The following is a 6421-nucleotide window of genomic DNA, read 5'->3' as shown; positions in this document are numbered from 1 at the left end:
GGGTGTGGTTCAGCATCCTTCGTAAGCAAATTGTGTGTGTGCGTGTGTCTGTGTGTGCGTGTGTCTGTGTGTGCGTGCGTGTGTCTGTGTGTCTGTGTGTGTGTGTGCGTGTGTGTGTCTGTGTGTGTCTCTGTGTGTGTGTCTGTGTGTGCGTGTGTGTGCGTCTGTGTGTGTGCGTGTGTGTCTCTGTGTGTGTGTCTGTGTGTGCGTGTGTGTGTCTGTGTGTGTGTCTCTGTGTGTGTGTCTGTGTGTGCGTGTGTGTGCATCTGTGTGCGTGTGTGTCTCTGTGTGTGTGTGTCTGTGTGTGTGTGTGCGTGTGCGTGTGTGTGGAGTTAGTGTGCATGTGCGTCAATGTATCTTTTTAGTTTTGTTGCTATTCTTGTGTTCTTCAGAAAGAGAGAGAGGGGGGAGTTTTAGTGAGGCAGGTGGGTGGGCGTTTGCCTTGGGTGTCTGCCCTGCGCAGCCATGCTTTCCAACCTACGGATTCCAAGGACCTTTTGGCCGGTTACCTAGCTCATAGACCTGTGTGAAGGGGTCTGGTGACCCAGTCTGATATGTGAAGGGTTTGTGACCCAGTCTGTGAATGGGCTTGAGGGGTCTGTGGGCTCCAGACCCAGCCTTAGCTCAACAACCGGCCCAGTCGGTGCAGGATCACCAGCAGGTACAAGAGCACCACAACTGGCATAGTCGTGGTTGAGTAGCTTTACAATTGGCATCACAAACAGGATTAAGAGCTAGACAATTGGCGCTGTGAGGATTCCAGGCCTAAGCCTAGCCAGACAGCATCCTTAATGGCCAGCTCCCGAAGCTGCTTGGTATTAGCGACAGCCACCTCCAGGGAAGCCCTCTGGCCTTTGAGACCCTTGAGCTCAGCCTGGAGCCAGCCGATGTTCCAGTTCATCTCAGAGATCTCCATTTTCATGTGACTCAGGTCATCCCTGCACTTCCCAGCCAGGGTCTGCAGCTCCTTCTACTTGATCTGGTACATGCTCTCAGGCTTGGCCTGGCTGCAGTTGCGACCTCCTTGTACTGGACCTTGACCTTGGCAATGATGCTGCCATGTCCAGGGAGAGGCTGTCATCCGTGGACAGGACCACAGATGTGTCTGAGATCTGGGACTGCAGCTCCCACCTCTCCTCTTCATACAGCTGCCTGGAAAGTCGATCTTGTCTATCTGTCCTTCCAGGAGACTCCAGCTCTACCTTGTTTATGTTAGCTTCCCCCACGTCCTTCTGGATAAGGACAAGTTCATTCTCCATCTCTGTATGCTTGTTGATCTCATCCTCGTCCTTATCCTTGAAGTCCTCCACCAATCCCTGCATGCTGCCAAGCTCCGCCTCCAGCGGCAGCTTCTCCTGGCAGCAGTGCATCCAGTTGCTTCTGAGGATGGTCGATGTAGCTCTCGAACACATTGTCCATGTTGCTCCAAGCTGTCTTCTGCTGCTGCGGGAGGATCCACTTGGTCTCCAGCGTCTTGTTCTCCTGCTCCAGGAACCGCATCTTGTTGATAAAGAAAGCAAACTTGTTGTTCAGGGTCTTGATCTGCTCCTTCTCCTGGGTGCACACGGCCTGGATATGGGAGTCCATCTCCAGCTTAAGGGGGCTCAGCAGGCTCTGGTTTTCATGGCTGTGATGCCCCCTGTACCACTGGCCCCAGGGTAGCCCCTGCCCAGGCCCAACCCTATGCTGGAGGCCACGCCCATGTCAGCACCCAGTCTACCCCAGAAGCTGCTGCTGCCCTCCTGGGAGAAGCTTGAGGAGCAGATGCGGGCACCAGGCACACTCATGTAGGATTAGCTGCTGAAGGCCCAGGGGCTAGAGGTGGACACCTTGTAGGACTTCTAGCTCACCCTCATGGACCTGGTGGAAGTTGGAGTGGAGGAGGGTGGGCCAAAGCAGGCAGAGATTCAAGAAGGAACTGAGAGGCTACTTCTTGGTGCAGAATTTATTTTTTCTATATGGTGTAAGATAAGGATGTAATTATTTGTTTTCCTATGTGCTTTCCCTCTACCACCATTTACTGGAAGTCTATCTGATCTCTGTGATTCATAATACTGACTCTTCCAAATAACAATCTCCTTTCAGAATGTGCGTATGTTTTTAGGTTTTTCTGGTGTTCTATTGATCTAGTTTTCTGTGTCCATGCCAACCCCACACTTTTAATTATAAAGCTTCCCACTGTCTTGTAGGGTGAACTTTTGTTTGTTTTCTTCTTTTTTCACTCTTCCTTTTCCCTCATATTCTCTCTTCTTTTTTTATATCTTATTCAACAAAATGTATTGGGTATTTGTTGGAAGTGCTAAACAAGTGCCTTGGGCTAATTTAAGATGGAGGAACTTTGGTCAAGGAAACTTACATCATGAACTTGGCAGGCCTAAGCAGGTGACGTGAACACCCTGGGCCTTAACCAATCACACCCTTTGGAGATATTATCATCTGGACGAAGGTGCTCCAGATGGTCATCCAAGTGACATCACCTTATCAACCTTGCCAGACACCCAAGCAAGGACTATATAACAGACCACCTTTGCTGCATCTGTCAGCTGTGGCGGGTTGCTGGCCAGTCACTCGGATCCTTGGTCCAGTGGAGGGAAATAGATTGGAACTGACACTTCTTGGCGTGGGCTACTCTCACACAGAAGTGGAAGCCAGTCTTGTTGAAGCCCACGGGACCTTTAGCCTGCGAGGGTAAGGACCTTTGAGTGCTGCCTCTGCCACACTGATGAGGGACCCAGGTATACGCTGCTTTCAAGCCACATTCTCAAGGATCATCAGTCACGTTCCATCAGATGTACCCAGTTCCTGGTGGATGTGAGTCAGGAAAGGACCTTGTGATGGAGACGTAAGATCTCTGACCTGTTCCTAACAGGATAAAGAATAGGAGTTGTGTGCACTTAAGGGATAATTTAGTTAGTTAGAAGTAGTCTAGAACATAGAGTAATTGAAAGTGTGTTATGTGTGATATGTGTGAACAATAAACTGTGTGATTCGAGTATCAATAACTTTGTCTCGAGTGATCTTAGCCTACCAATAAGTGTCTGCACATGACAGTGTTATTTTTCCTTTATTTTTTCCATAGAAAATTTGGGATCACCTTGACAAATTCCACAAAAAACTCTGCTGTGATTATTTTTACATCAACTTTATTTAGATATAATACACACAATGTAATTCAAAGTACCCATCTTAAGTGAACAGTTTGTTGAGCTCTGCCTTTGTGACCATCACACAAGGAAGATATAGAACCTTCCCATTATCTCAGAAAATTTCCTTGTGCCTCATCCTGTCTACTCCCCGCCTCCTCCTCTGGCCCAGCAACTACTGATCTGCCTTCTGTCCCTATTGATTGAATATGTCTCTCCTAGAGTGTCATATAAATGCAATCATACTGTACGTTTGTGCGTGGCTGCTTCTGTGCCATATGATGTTTTGAGCTCTTTTTACACTGTTGCTGAGCAATGAATGCTCCGTTGTGTGGACATTCCACAATTTGTTCATCCACTCACCTGCTGATGGACATTTAGGTTCTTTTCCAACACATAAAGCTGCAATGAATATTCCTAATGAAGTCTTTGTGTGGAAATGTGTTTTCATTTCTCCTGGGCAAATACTTAAGTATGGAAAAGCTCGGTCATATGGTGAGTGCTTAACTTTATAAGAAACTGCCAAACTGTTACAGGAAGTGGCTGTACCATTTTGGCTGTAGGAGGGACCTCTGTTGCTCCATATCCTGGACACTCGATGTTGCCAGTGTTTTTAAATTTTAGTTAAATATTAGAATGATGTCTCATTGAGCTTTTAATTTGCATTTCCCTGATGACTAATGATGTTACCATTTTTAAAATGTGCTTATTTGTCATCTGTGTATCTTCTATGGTGACATGCCTGTTCAAAAAAACAATTTTTTTTGTTGCCTGTTTTGTAATGAGTTGTCTTTAGTTGCAAGAGTTCTTTACATATTCTGGATACAAGTCCTTTATCGGATATATGATTTACAAATGTTTCCTCCCAGTTCATGGCTTATCTTTTCATCCTCTTAATAGTGCCTTTTGAAAAGTAAATAGTTTAAATTTCGATGGAGTCCAATTTGTCAATTTATTCTTTGATGGATCATGCCTTTGGTGTGACGTCTGATAAGCCCATTCCTAACTCAAGGGCACAAAATTTTCTCCTATATACACTTTAAATATGTGCAGCTTGTTTTATGTCAATATTAGGCCAATAACGCTGTAAAAAGAAAAAACTGGTAATGCTAGATGTTTAATGGAAAAGAGTTTTCAAGTGATTTTAGTTTGCAATATTTGCTAGAACCCAAACAGTCTTCTTTCAACAGAAGAGAACTAGAATTTGTGTTTATCAGAGGTTTGAGCATATTAAAATTCTAACTTAATTTTATGAGGATTTTAAAAAATGAGTGTTTGAAGAGGACAATATATACAGGGTTTTGGAGTTAGGTCTGAGATCAAATCCTGATTCTGCCATTTCTTCCTCTGTGTTCTTAGATAAGTCACTTAACTTCTCTGAGTCCCAGCTTCTTCATCTGTAAACCAGGAATATTAACCACATAGAAGAGCTGTAGTGATTGCAAAGAACATTCTAAAGCGACTTGCCTATCATAGGTCAAGAATCATTAGCTTCATTTTCTATTCTAAGCCACTAGACCCCTCTAAAGGGTTGCTGTCTAGCATACGTGTACTCCACCCCTAAGTTTTTTTTTTTTTGGTGGCTGGCCTGTATGGGGACCAGAACCCTTGACCTTGGTGTTAACTCCATACCCTTTACTGACCATGATACAATACAGCCCTTAGGAAGAGGTAGAACAAAAGATATATCCCAAGCTCCGAGGGGTAGTTCCATAAACAGTTCAATTACAAAGTTGGACCACTCACTGTTCAGAGCAAAGTCATTTTTATTGTAATTAAATTTTAAAAGGCAGTTACATTAGTTACACATATACACAACCAACTTAATAACTGTTAGTCATAGAGAACATTCAAGAAATACAAATGATGATTTATCCACAGCACAGTTCACATTCATAGGAAAAAAGGTTAAAAGAGAAACGATTAAGTGCTTAAATGGTCCACAGAAGCCTGCTTGTAAATTTTTTTTTTAAGGAAACTGAGATACAAGCAAGCTGCCCTGCTCCCCCACAGTATTTTGCTACTTTCGTAGCACCCCACAGGCTTTAGCCAGTGGCTTGACCATAAAACCAACTTTGGCCACCAGACCCAGGCACACCTACATGTGCAAATGTGCCTGCACCACCGCGTGGTGTCTCTTCAAGTCACCTCAGACCCCAGGCAGTTAAAAAGGCGGATAGCCAGGCAGCTCACAGCTCTGCAGTACTTGGCAAGTTAGGACACAGCAACTTAATGACCAAACCCATATTTGCTGGAAATACAAAGAGCATTTCTACTGTGACTTGTTGCCGGCTAGAGCTGTTAGGTTACTGGCTTGTTCTTGTTTATGTGACAGGTCAGAACTGTTAGGAGCAGGTGGGCCTGAGAGGCAAGCGTTCACTGTTCTACCAGAGCTCACCAGGAGCTAAAGTGCTACTGGGAGGGAAGAGGGCATCATTCATTCCCTGGGGCCAACCTCGTCACTTGGCTGAAGCTTCAGGTGGGCCTGAGAGGCAAGCGTTCACTGTTCTACCAGAGCTCACCAGGAGCTAAAGTGCTGCTGGGAGGGAAGAGGGCATCATTCATTCCCTGGGGCCAGCCTCGTCACTTGGCTGAAGCTAGCAGGAGCACTGACATCTGCAGGTGTGGCTAACTGGGAAGATGTAAGCTGAAGCTATAAGCCCCACCTACTATTTGCAATATTCATTATGCATGAAATAACAGAGGGGTTGAACTTGATGTGCTGGAAAATAAAAGAGAATGTGGCTGTTTGTGATGGCTCTATCACTCCCTGACAACAAAACTAAAAAAACTAGGGGGCAGTGACATACAGGCAGAGTGTTCTAGAACCATCCTGGACCACCATCACAGCCACTGACCCAGTCCTGGTGAAGCCTTGATGTGGCTGCATTTGTGTCCTTGCCAATGGCTCAGGCAGCCACCGCATGGTCCTCCTCTGCTTGCTGAGCCTAAGGAAGCCAGTTGAAAGTCTAGTAGTACAGATGAGGGGTGAGCAAGCAAGTGTCACAGAGCCAAGTCATAAGTGTCCCTCCCCTTTCTAATCCAGCTTCACCTCTGTCTCCAGCAGGAGAGGCGTCTGGCTGGGCATGGGCTGAAGGACAAGCAGACACGGGGCCATGAGCATTCTGGCCTCCTAGGAAGCGCGCAACTGGCATGGGAGGTTCTTTTGCAAACTAGGATAATTAATCCCTCGAGGGCTTTAATGCTTACTCCAGTGTATCTCGAAAATCCTTGCTGAGCGAATCCCTTGCGTGCGGGATTCTCCCAGTCCTGGTTTT

The 6421-nt window shown here is 45.8% G+C and overlaps 1 pseudogene; it reads right to left on the bottom strand.

The window, feature by feature from the left end:
* Positions 1 to 781: 781 nt before the first annotated feature.
* On the bottom strand, positions 782 to 1904 carry LOC103581433 (annotated as a pseudogene).
* Positions 1905 to 6421: the final 4517 nt, after the last annotated feature.

This window comes from Galeopterus variegatus, unplaced genomic scaffold (assembly GCF_000696425.1).
Source record: "Galeopterus variegatus unplaced genomic scaffold, G_variegatus-3.0.2 Scaffold13035, whole genome shotgun sequence".
NCBI lineage: Eukaryota > Metazoa > Chordata > Mammalia > Dermoptera > Cynocephalidae > Galeopterus > Galeopterus variegatus.
This window is presented reverse-complemented; position numbering and strand designations above follow the sequence as displayed.